At 51.1% G+C, this 10,991-nt stretch overlaps 1 long non-coding RNA gene across 1 annotated transcript; it reads left to right on the top strand.

Annotated features, from left to right (window-relative positions):
• The first annotated feature begins 920 nt into the window (after positions 1 to 920).
• On the top strand, positions 921 to 10,660 carry LOC110348199 (uncharacterized). Its single transcript, XR_002393212.2, has 3 exons — positions 921 to 1,157; positions 2,458 to 2,651; positions 6,710 to 10,660. It is a non-coding gene; the product is annotated as an uncharacterized LOC110348199 (long non-coding RNA).
• Positions 10,661 to 10,991: the final 331 nt, after the last annotated feature.

Raw genomic sequence — 10,991 nt, forward strand, 5'->3', positions numbered from 1 at the left:
GGCGCTCAGTTCTGTGGGAGTCTGGGATGATGGGCAGAGGGGTTCCAATGGCGAAGAAATGGTGTAACAAGGAGGAAGGAAAGTACCAGTGTGGTTCATCCCATGTATCAGCCAGCTTTTCCATTGTGGTATGGATTGTGGTATACCTGAGGTATGCAACGTAAAGGAGGCATGGTTTATTTAGCTCATGTTCTCAGGGGGTTCAGTCCACGGTCAGCTGGATCCAAGGCAGAAACATCATGGCAAACAGTGTGAGGGAGCAAAGCTGCTCAGTTCAGGGCAGCTGGAGATCAGAGTGATCATCTCCATGAGCCCCACCTAACAGCTCACCCAGCTAAGACCTGAGTGAATTAATCCCCTGGCCAGCTAAGCCAGTCAAGCCAACACCTGGGGTTAACTGTACATCCCAGGTACAGTCTGGAGACTGTTCTATTTAGGGTGAGGTTTAATCCTCACCACCTCTTCACAGATGAGGAAACTGAGGCCTGAAGGTGGGAGTCCTTCATCTGGCAACAGAATGCATGAATGTGAGGTGGTGCCCAAGGCAATCCAGGTTCCCAGCACGTCTGTCGCCAGACCCACACTGCTGACTCCTCCTCCTCTGCTTCTTCTGACTGTTGTCTGCTGCAGCTGGGGCTCCGTATCTCCTGGGGGAAGGGTGCAGGCGCCCTGAGCTTCCCTCCACGTTCACTGCAGATGAGGCTGGTAGTGAGTGTGGGGCCAGGGGAGGGAGACAGGAGCAAGTGTGCACCTCGGGGGTGAGGACACACGGGACCTGCCACGCGGGGCACCCAGCATGGGCCACTCGGGCACCTGCGGTTCAGAATGCAGACAGACGCCTGGTGGGCGAGGGGCAGAGGCAGGGAGGGAGGGGAGGAAGGCAGTGGGGGTGTCACGGTTGGGACGAAGGAGAGCAAACACCCGCAGAGGGAAGTGGGCGCATAGTTAGAGGTGGGGGCGGGGGCCCAGAGGGCGTAACAGGAACAGGCACTGAGCTCAGTGACCAGCAGGGGCCTGGGAGGGGCCACGAGACAGCGCTGCGCTGGCTCTTTCCGGGGCCCCGCAGGGCCTCGTCAGCATGGTTACCCCGTGGGGGCCCCTGCGCCCGCCCCGTCCTGTGACACAGGCTCCCCTCACCCCTTCTGCGCCTGACTCAGGTGAGGACGTGCGGCTCTTTGGTTCACTGTAGGTGGAAGGGTAGCCAAAGGGGCAGCGCTGGGACTGCACCATCAGTGCGAGTGCAGAGATGACGGGAGGAGGAGAGGTTCGAGAGCCGGAGGAGGAGCGGGAGGCAGCCTCATGTAGTCCAGGGCAGCTCTCACCTGCCCCGGAAGAGCGCAGGCTGTCACCGCGGAGGGGCAGGGTCACAAGAGAGGCCCGGAAACTCCGCCATTGCCATGGGAACCACTGCCTGCTCAGCTGCCAGGACCCCATTGATGTTTAGGGGTTTGAGGTGTCTCAGCTGCCTCAGAGGATGCTTCTGCTGCAGACCCAGCATCCAAGATAGGAAGTCACCACGGTGCCACAAAACTGGCTGCCAGGCAGAGGGGCTCGGCGTTCAGGACACACACAGCCTGCTCCTGCGCTGCGGTGGGTCCCCTCACCGCTACTTCCTCCCAGGAACGGGTCGTTTACTGCATTTGAGACTCCAGAGTGTGAGCATCAGAGAAACCTAGGACGTCCTAACCCCGACCCCACATGACCACCAGGGAACCACGGCCATGCCCAGCTTCATTCCTTCATCCAGCAGCTACTTCATCCCCTTTACCAAAGTCACTCTGAATTAATCAGAGCACTTCACTGATCGCAGACGTCTCTGCAGGGCAAGAAACAGCGAGCTCAAGAAAGGCCACAGTAAATCCCTGACTTCAAGGCGGTTAAGTCCTGGGTGTGACACTTCCCTTATTATTATGTTCATATTTAGGAGGCTGATGAGCACAAAAACAAAATCAATTTTAAATATGTCTCGTCTGAAAAGGAAATTGTTTTGGTAGAAAAATGCTGGAAAGATTCTCATCCTTAAGGGTGAGGGAAGAAGGTGGCATTTGCAAGCTCTTGCCACTAGATGGCAACATCTGAGCACGGAGTTTCAGGAGCTGGGCCAGGGCTGGAGGTCTCAAGCCCGCCAGCTGCCCCTGTCCTGCGATGAATCAGGGGCCCAAAGCTCCTCTTTCGCACATCCCCGAAGTTCAGCTCTACTTCTGCCCCTGTCCTGCTTGAAAACTTACCCAGGTTCCCTCTTGTTAAAGCCTCAAATGTCACCTGCCATCTTCATACTTGGATTATCAGTTCAGTCCCTTCTGCGCGCCCTGTATTCTGGGGACAGTGGTGTTGACCAGCCGCTGGTGCTGGGGTTCTGGCGTTGCTGTGCCTGGGGGGACCCAAGCCACCCACCCCGAGTCCCTGGCTTCCCGCTCCCCACCCTGATCCCTTCCTTGGTTGGACCTTTCCGTGCAGCCACCTCTGCTGAGCATCGGCCACATGGAACCCACACTTCCTCGCCATCTGGGAGCAGCCTTTGTCTCTGGGGGACGCCTCCCACCTTTTGGTCCTGGGGAAGCCCCTGAAGCTGTGTGGCCGGAGGATCAGGGCCTCGAGCTGCGGAGCAGGGTCTCTGGGTGGTCTTCACGGCGCACGCCTGTGGCACCGAGGTCAGTAGAGGTCACTTCTTCTGCCCACTGATCCGATTAGTGCACACTGACTCAGCAGCTCTCGGGCCAGACACAGGCTGCGTCCTGGTGATGCCGTGTGAGCCAGGTCTGACTCACTCCTTCCAGGAGCAAACCGCAGAGCGGGGAGGAGAGAGAAACTCCGACCGGCCCCGGCCCTGGCGTGTGTGGTCTGCAGCCTGGGTGGGTGATACAGCCACAGGGGTGCCACATCACCTCAGGCACCTGGAAGGGGGACAGCTCCGCAGAAAGCAGCATCTAAGACCCACCAGGCTTGAGAGAAGACCCCCATTCCTCTCTTCCTTTTTATTCCCTCTGCCTGGTGGGGCCCACTTCCTTTCTTAGCAGTTGAGTAGAGGAGGACTGGGGGTCTCCCCGTGAGTGACAGGAGGGGTTATTGCCATCTCCTCCTGCATTTACCTGGGGTCTGAGTTTCTTCTCCTTGGGAGGTGTGGCTCCTTTACCATGGCGTGGGTTGGGGTGTCCACCTGGCTCTTCCTGAGCAATGTGTTTTCCAGAGTTCCTTTCCAGGCTGGGCTTGGTTTCACGTGGATAGTCCAGAGTCTAGCTATGGATCCCTTTGGGGGTCAGTCAGGGTCTAGCTATGGATCCCCACATGAGCCATCCAGGGTCTAACTATGGATCTCTGTATGGGTCAACTAGGGTCTAGCTGTGGATCCCTTTGTAGGTCAGTCAGGGCCTAGCTGTGGGCTTGGAAGGATTTAGCCACATAGCCATTGTTGGTTCAGGTCTTTAGTGAGACAAAGATTCTACTCTGGGTTAGGAAGTCATTAAGTTCCTAGTGGAGCTGGAAGACAGATCTCATATTAAAGTGTGTCCCTTTACCTGGCTCCTTCTCCATGCCTATGGTTCTTTTGTGAGTCTTACAGTCTACCAGGGAAGCATTCTTTTGTGTAGCTTATCATTTCAAAGAAAATTTATATTTGTCTCTACTCTTGAATTCAAATCTTCTACACTGTCAGCTGATTGGAAAGTGAAAGAGACAGGCATGGGTTTAAGCGCTGTGTTGCATACTGGCAGCTCTAGTCTCTGGTGCCTTTATATTTTCATCTGACCATGTGCTGATTCCCGTGGAAAGCTGTGAGCTAAAGCTTCCAGGACTCAGATAGGACTGGGCATGCCAATGTTTGGCCTTGCTTTGCTTTGATTTTATCTTCCCTGCACTGTCTCTGTTTGACCAGGCTCTATCAAATTTATTTCTCCCAGCTCTGGAGGCTGGAAATCCAAGACCACGGTGCCACCAGATTCAGGGTCTGGTGAGGCCTACTTCCTGTTTCCTAGATGGCTCTTCCTAGCAGTGTGCCCCATGGTGGAAGGGGTGAGGGAGCTCACGTGGGTCTCTCCCATTTGGGCTGCAGCCCCTGTGTCCTGCTGACCTCCCAAAGGCTGTATCTCCTGGGGGTTAGGATCCCAGCATATACGTTTCGGGGAGACACCAACATTTACATGGTAGTGCCTACCAAATGCTTGTGAGGTCACCACCTGGCTTTGTGCTCACTATTGCCAGCTTCCAACCCCAAAGAGGATTCTCCTTGGATCTGAGTAGTTTAGGGTGCCAGAGCGGACATGGCTCCTTGGGTGGGTGGGAAGTCACGGGGACTCGCGTGGGCCTGGTAAGCGCCTCGAGGGTCTCTAGTGTTCTGTCCCAGCACCACATTTGGATTCCTTTCTCATGAGCAAAACTGTAGGACCTGGGGGGTGGATCCTTGTCCATGTTTCCTTTGTGTTATTTGAAACATGAAGGGGTTCCATTCGTTTTTCCCTAGACTATCTCCCAAGTCACCTTTATCCAAAATGGCAAAGGAGCAAGATTTCTCTCTTTTTTTTTTTGTATTAAATTCTTTTATTGGTACATTGTAGGTATACAACACAATTACATTTCTCATTGGGAATTGTACCTTTACATGATGCATCTTGGTTCTTATTTTTTCCCCATTCCTAGCCCTCCCTTCACCCCCTCCACCCTTCCCTATTTACAAAGACTTTATTTCCAGTTTTTCCATTTCTCATCATTTTTTCCTTTCCCTTCTTTCCTTTCCCCTGCCCCTCCCACTACTCCTACCCCTTTGGACCTTTTCTTCCTATTTTGCACTATCGATTATTCATTCTAATCATTGGTACATTTTAGGAATACAATATAATGACATTCATCATTGGAAATTTGCACCTTTCCATAATCTCTCTTGGTTCTTATTTTTCACCCTTGCCCAGCCCTCCCTTCAACCCCTCCAGTCCTCCCTAGTTGCAAAGATTTTGTTCCTATTTTTCCATTTTCTCATATTAATCCCATTCCCTTCTATCCTTTCCCCTAGCCCTCCCACTTCCTTCCCCTTAGGAGCAAGATTTCTAAATAAAGGAAGTTCAGACAACAGGTTCTCCCTCCCCCTGCTTTTCTCTGGATGGAAACACAGGGCTCTATGCAAACACAGTTAGTGTACCTGAGTCAGGTAAGGATTGCACACCCCCCCCAGGCACCTCTGCAGGAGGTGGGGAAGCCCAAAGGGGTGCTGGCTATCATGGAGGAAGGGTTGGGGTCGGGGCTTGAGATGCAGCTCTCAATCTCACCCTCACTATGTGAGTCACCTCAGCAAGCCTACTGAGCATCAGTCTGTGAGCTGCACAAAGAGGGGAATAAAAACAAGAAACCTCAGGGAAAGCAGCCACAGTGTTTGTGGCCGGACAGCACCTTAGGAAACACCCGAAGCCCTCCCTGCTTATTACCTTACTGTAAACCCAAGAGGTGGGTGCGTCAGGAGGGGCGGTGGGGCTAGATGCTGGATGCCTCTGGCTCACAGGGTCACTGGACTGTCTTCCTCACTCATGGAAATAGCTCTGGCATATCTGTGAGAATCAACCCAGGCAGGTCCAAGGCCCAAGTGGAAGGCAAGTGGAATGGCGTCCTCACAGGGACAAAGGGATTCATGTCACACACTAGACTAGGGTGTAGGTCGAACAACCTGAGGCTGCCTCCCAAAGACTCAGTGAAAAGTGCAATTCTGTCCCAGGATGAACAGCCAGGCCTCGGTCAGGCGAAAGGCCGGCATTCCAGATGAAGGGGGGATCAGGAGGCTCAGGACTAAAAATCCCACCAGCCAAAGAGGTCTATGGGCAAAAATGGGAAGTGCTTATAGAAATGAGTTTAGAAAACTGACTTCAGATACAAGCCTACAGGAGATGGAAATTCCACAGCCGGTGTACCCCAGGGAGAGAAGGGGCCCCAGCCTAAGGGCTGTGACAATTTTCAACCTCTCGTAAATCTAACAATTCCATCCAGGTCAACACTTCTCCCAGAGGAACCCAATACAGATGATAGGAACTGCTTGTTTATTTTTAACTTTTAAATGTTACGTGTAAAAATATGTCCCTAACTTGGAGTATTTCTCTAAATGGGGCACACACATCTTCTCGACCCCCTTAAAGGCACTACGTGTACAATTGCGTCCTTACTAATCTAGGTTTCTTCTAATTTGACTTCCAAAATGTTACACCAAAAACCTTTGTAAATATCTCTGTAAAGAATATGTGTTGGTGCTGGGTTAGTTCTTGGAAACATATATATACATATACATACATATCTATCTATCTATCTATCTATAGATAGATAGATAGATAGATAGATATTTTGAGATAGGGTCTTGCTGTATAGCCCAGGCTGGCCTCAAACTCCCAATGATCCTCCTGCCTCAGCCTCCCAACTGCTGGAATCACGCCCAGCTAGAAGCCAAATTAATTGAGTTAAAGGCATTTTATATATTTTTATAGATCCTACCAATTTGTTCTTCTAAAAAATGTTGTTAATTTCGACTTTAACTAACATGACACACATACACAAAAGTGAGTATTATCAACCACTTAAATTTTTTTGTAATCTGAATGAGACAAAATTTCTCATTTTATTTCAATCTGCATTTCCATGAAATGGAGCCTAAGTTTTTATGCTTATTTTCTATTTCATTTAAATTGTCTGTTAATAACCTTGGCCCCCTATTTATTGTATTGTTTGTATTTTTTCTTTTTAGGTTATCTTTACTCTGGAAATCGAGGATGGATTTAGGTTTGTGGTTGCTGAAGCTTATGAAACTCGGGGAAATTACCTGTAACCAAAATAATACAAAGTTAAATAAGAATTTAGCTGCTCACCGCTAGCCCTGGCCATGAACTCGGAATAAACAGGCACAAGTAGGTGGTCTGTAGCTTAGCTTCATTGGCGACAACACGACCTGCCTAGAATTGACCTCTTTGTTACGTTTGCAGTGACTATTTCATCGTGAGACACTTCAGCTTTGGTGCCTGCAAATCTGTCCATATTTTCCATTTTAACTGGGGTTTGGGGACCCTGGCTCTGGTTCCTTTTGGGTTTTGCCGGTTACTTGGGTGTCGCTGAGCCTCTCCGGTTTCTGCGTTCATCCCACTCAGGTGGCACGGGAATAACGGAGCTGGGGGGAGCTGCTTCCGAGCGGAGCTGCCGATGCCGATGCCGATGCCGATGCAGCCGGGTGGGACCTGCCTCACCACCCTCCTGCTCCTTCGTCTCAGTCGTTGCCTGGCGCACTGTTTGTGTCCCCCGTGTCCGTTTCTCTGTGGGCCCGAGCGATGTAAATGTGCAGCATGGCTAAAGATGTCATCTTCCCGATTCTGCTAGAAGGTTTTGGAAATATTTTTTCTATTATAACAAGATTTTAGGTGAGAGAGAAAGTGTTTGCCTTAGTCTGTTTCGCGTCGCTATCTCGGGATCTCTCAGAGTAGCTCATTTATTTGGAAAAGAAATGGGCTTCTCCCAGTCGTGGAGGCTTGAGGTCCGAGTCCAGGGTGCTGCGGGCTTGGGGCTTGGTGAAGACTCAGCTTCAGCTCCCAGAGGGCCTTGAGTAGCGCATTCTCCAGGGACAAGGACTTCCTCTCGCCACAGCACAAGAGCAGGGCGCTGCCTGGCCCCAGTACGTCACCGCCACCTGGGGGCAGCACAGCCCTCCCTGCACCGCTGCCTTGGGGGCCATGTTCCAGTGAGGTCTGGGGAGGGGACCCTGCTTCAGAACCATCGTTGTGGCTGCACAGTTTCTGGCTGACATCAGCAGAGTCCACCAGGATCCTGCATCTGTGGAGAGAGAATGGATTTTCAGTTCTGTGTGGGAAGAGGATCCTGCTACCAAGGTGTGCTAAAGCAGCACCTTTCTGAAGCCATAAAACAGCAAATGTTCTCATAAGAAATGTGTTCTATCCCACCAACCAGTTCTCCTGTTGCCACTTGCAAAACTGCAATAAAAGCGTCTTTGAATGGATGCTCCCTCGCTATGTGCTGCGAGCTCTGAGCTGCTGCCCGTGCCACTGCTCTCCATATCCTCGCCTCCTCTCTCTCCCGTCACCTCACTTCTGTTATTTCATTCACTGCAGCATCCGGGTCACAAGCCTTTATCTTGCTGCACACCTGGTACTACAGGATGGACACCATGTGAGGTATGATAAAAGGGCACTGAGAGTTTAAATTCAAAATATTTATTATTACATTAAAAGAAACACTGTCAGGAATCCCCCTCAAAACAGTCCCCTCTCTCTGAACACACTCATCCCATTGTCCTTGCTACTTCCTGCAGCAGCTCTGGAATCCTCTTTCCTGAGGGTCTTTAGCTGTAGTGTCCTGGTTGCCTCAAAGTCCTGAACTGATTCAAAACATTTCCCTTTCACGGCCACTGTGACTCTGGGGAACAGCCAGAAGCTGCATGGTGCCAGATCAATGAATAAAGCGAATGAAGACAGAGTTATGTGTTACAAGCTGCCTTTATGTTGGATGGCGCTCAGCAGCAGCGTCCACTAGTATGTGTGATCATACCTCGTAAAGACACTCAGTGAAGAGGACTCCGGAGCTGCTTTAAAAAGTGGCCAGAATGAAGGGAGGGAAGAGCGTGTTTGGAGCGAGGGAGAGGATTTTTGAGGAGGATTTGTGGCAATGTGTCTTTTACAGCAACACATTTTTATTTAAACATTCACAGCAGTTTTGGATCACCTGCAACTCTGAGACTGTGGCCTCCCGGAGGAAGGACGTTGACTACGCAGGTGCCTGCGGCCTGGGCACTTCATCTCCCCCTCCTTCTCTGCTCGAACCCGGCAGCCTCCCGCTCCCTTCCTTTGCACAGGGTGGCCCTTCCCCTGCCTGCAGCCAAGTGTGTACATGGAACCAGAGCCTCTTGCTCCCTCTGCATCATTTTCTCTTTACCAAGCTGTTTTGAAATGAGGTCGTTGAATTTTCCATCCTGCCCTCAGGCCCCAGTGTGCCGCTCTGCCCTGCGCTGACTGATGTTGACGGATGCAGCTGTAGAATCCGGGGCTCCTGATGTCGGGGACCTGAGTGTTCGGGAGCTGGCCCCGAGCCCAGTGGGCTCCAGGGACTGCTTCGCTCTGTCCGTCTTCAGGACAGTTGAGAAAGCAATAAACCTACACAGAGCACAGGGAAGCGAATGGGAGAACAGCCAGATCCAAGTCAGGTAAACTGAGGCTCAACATTCACCGTTTGTAGAGAGTGCATTTAGATTTGGCTCTTTCTGGGGATGCTTTCGTATGGAAAGTGCTCTTCCTGCTACTGCCAGCCCTTCCCACCATCTGCCAGGCTCATGTTTGAGCCCTGTTCTGAGCCCTCCTGCCACGGTCTACTCTGCTCTCCCTCTCGGCACCTCCTGGGTCCACCTGTCCCTTCCCTCCGATCCTGGCCTGGGTTGTGAGCCAGGAGAAATGGGGTCTGGGGAGGAGTTGTTAATATTTTTCTGAAAACCCAGGCAGGAATTCGAACGTTGGCAAATCCAGGGCCTTCTTTATTTATTTGTCCTGGGAATCGAACCCAGGCCCTTTGAACTGAGCGACAACCCTGGAGTTTTTCATTTTTTACTTTTCCCAGGTGGGACTCACACTTGTGAGGTTCGGGCCTCAGCCTTCCAAGGCGCTGGAGTTTCGTGCATACACGGCCACGCCCGGACCCAGGGCCAGACCTCCCTGGGGTTAGGTAGAGCCACATGCAAGGGAAGGTCGCACTGCCATGGGGCTCTGCCACCCTGGCAGTGCCTGTGACCAGTGATTCCCACATCAGCACCACTGTTCTTAATGAACAAAACCCAGCTCGTAATCATGGCATCAGGAAGGCAGGCACCCAACACTGATGCACGTGAAGGGCACCCACTGCTCACCAGCTGCCAACTGCAGCACTGCTGGTCCCCGACTGCGAGTCACTGGGCTGTTTTTCTCAGGGACAGCTTCTGAGGTGGCCTCACACAGTGCTCACTCGTGCTCTGCGTGGAGGGCCCGTAACAGACACAGGGACACCGTAGGGTTCTTGGTCCGCCAGTGGGAGACACCAAGCCATTACTGCTGGATTTTGCATGTGGATTTCCTCCTGTGCAGTAGGAGCTTGGCCATGGGGTCCTGGGAGCTTGGTCCTTCAGAGTCAGGCACAGTAGCCAAGAGCCTCCCAGTGCTCTGGAGCCAGGCGCCCTCCAACTGGAGTCCCAGACCAAACAGGAGGACAGATGGGAGCAAGATGGAGCCAGAGAGTCAGAAAGGTCAGCCGCCCCCTCCCACGCCCCCAGTGTTTATTTAGCTTCACAACATTGGTGGCGCTCGGCGAGGGCCCAGAGCTAGCAGCTGGACCGGGCTTTTCCTGCCCTTCCCTTGACACCATTTTTCATGCTTTATAAAGGAAGGAGCACATTTTCTGGTCAAGAAATAAACAAACAACAACAAAACTTGGATGCTGGAATAAAATCGAGTCATATTCTCAAACAGAAGAAAGGATCGTTTTGCAACCAACACGCAGCGTGGTCTCAAGATTTCCATCCATCAGCAATATATGTGCCCAAAATTCACCCATTTTAAGTGAAACCTGATATTTTTAGTGAATTTATAGAACTGTGAAGCCATCAGCACAACCTAAACATACATGTTTCTGAATTCTTCTAATCCCTAAATAGTAAACATCCCTTTGCAATTTCCATCTGCCTTTTCTTGTCATTTCTTAGAAAAAGAATCATACGTTTAGTAGAATTTATTTGGATTTCATCCATCTTCCAACAAACATTTTATTCTACAAATATGTCACATTTTGCACATTCACTCGTGAGCAGACTGTTTGACTCTTGTACTTTTTAGCTCTTAATAACGTGCTCCTAATGTCATTTATATTCAAGTTTTATTTCCACACAAGTCTTCGTAGCTCTTGGGTGTGGATCAGAATTGCTATCATGTGGTACATGTATGTTTGGCATTGTGGGACGCTTCCACATTGCTTTCTGAAGCGGTTGTACCATTTTGCATTCCCACCAG

The sequence above is a fragment of the Heterocephalus glaber genome, unplaced genomic scaffold (genome assembly GCF_053883595.1).
Source record: "Heterocephalus glaber isolate CG9 unplaced genomic scaffold, H.glaber_assembly_v1.0 deba00001610, whole genome shotgun sequence".
Lineage (NCBI taxonomy): Eukaryota > Metazoa > Chordata > Mammalia > Rodentia > Bathyergidae > Heterocephalus > Heterocephalus glaber.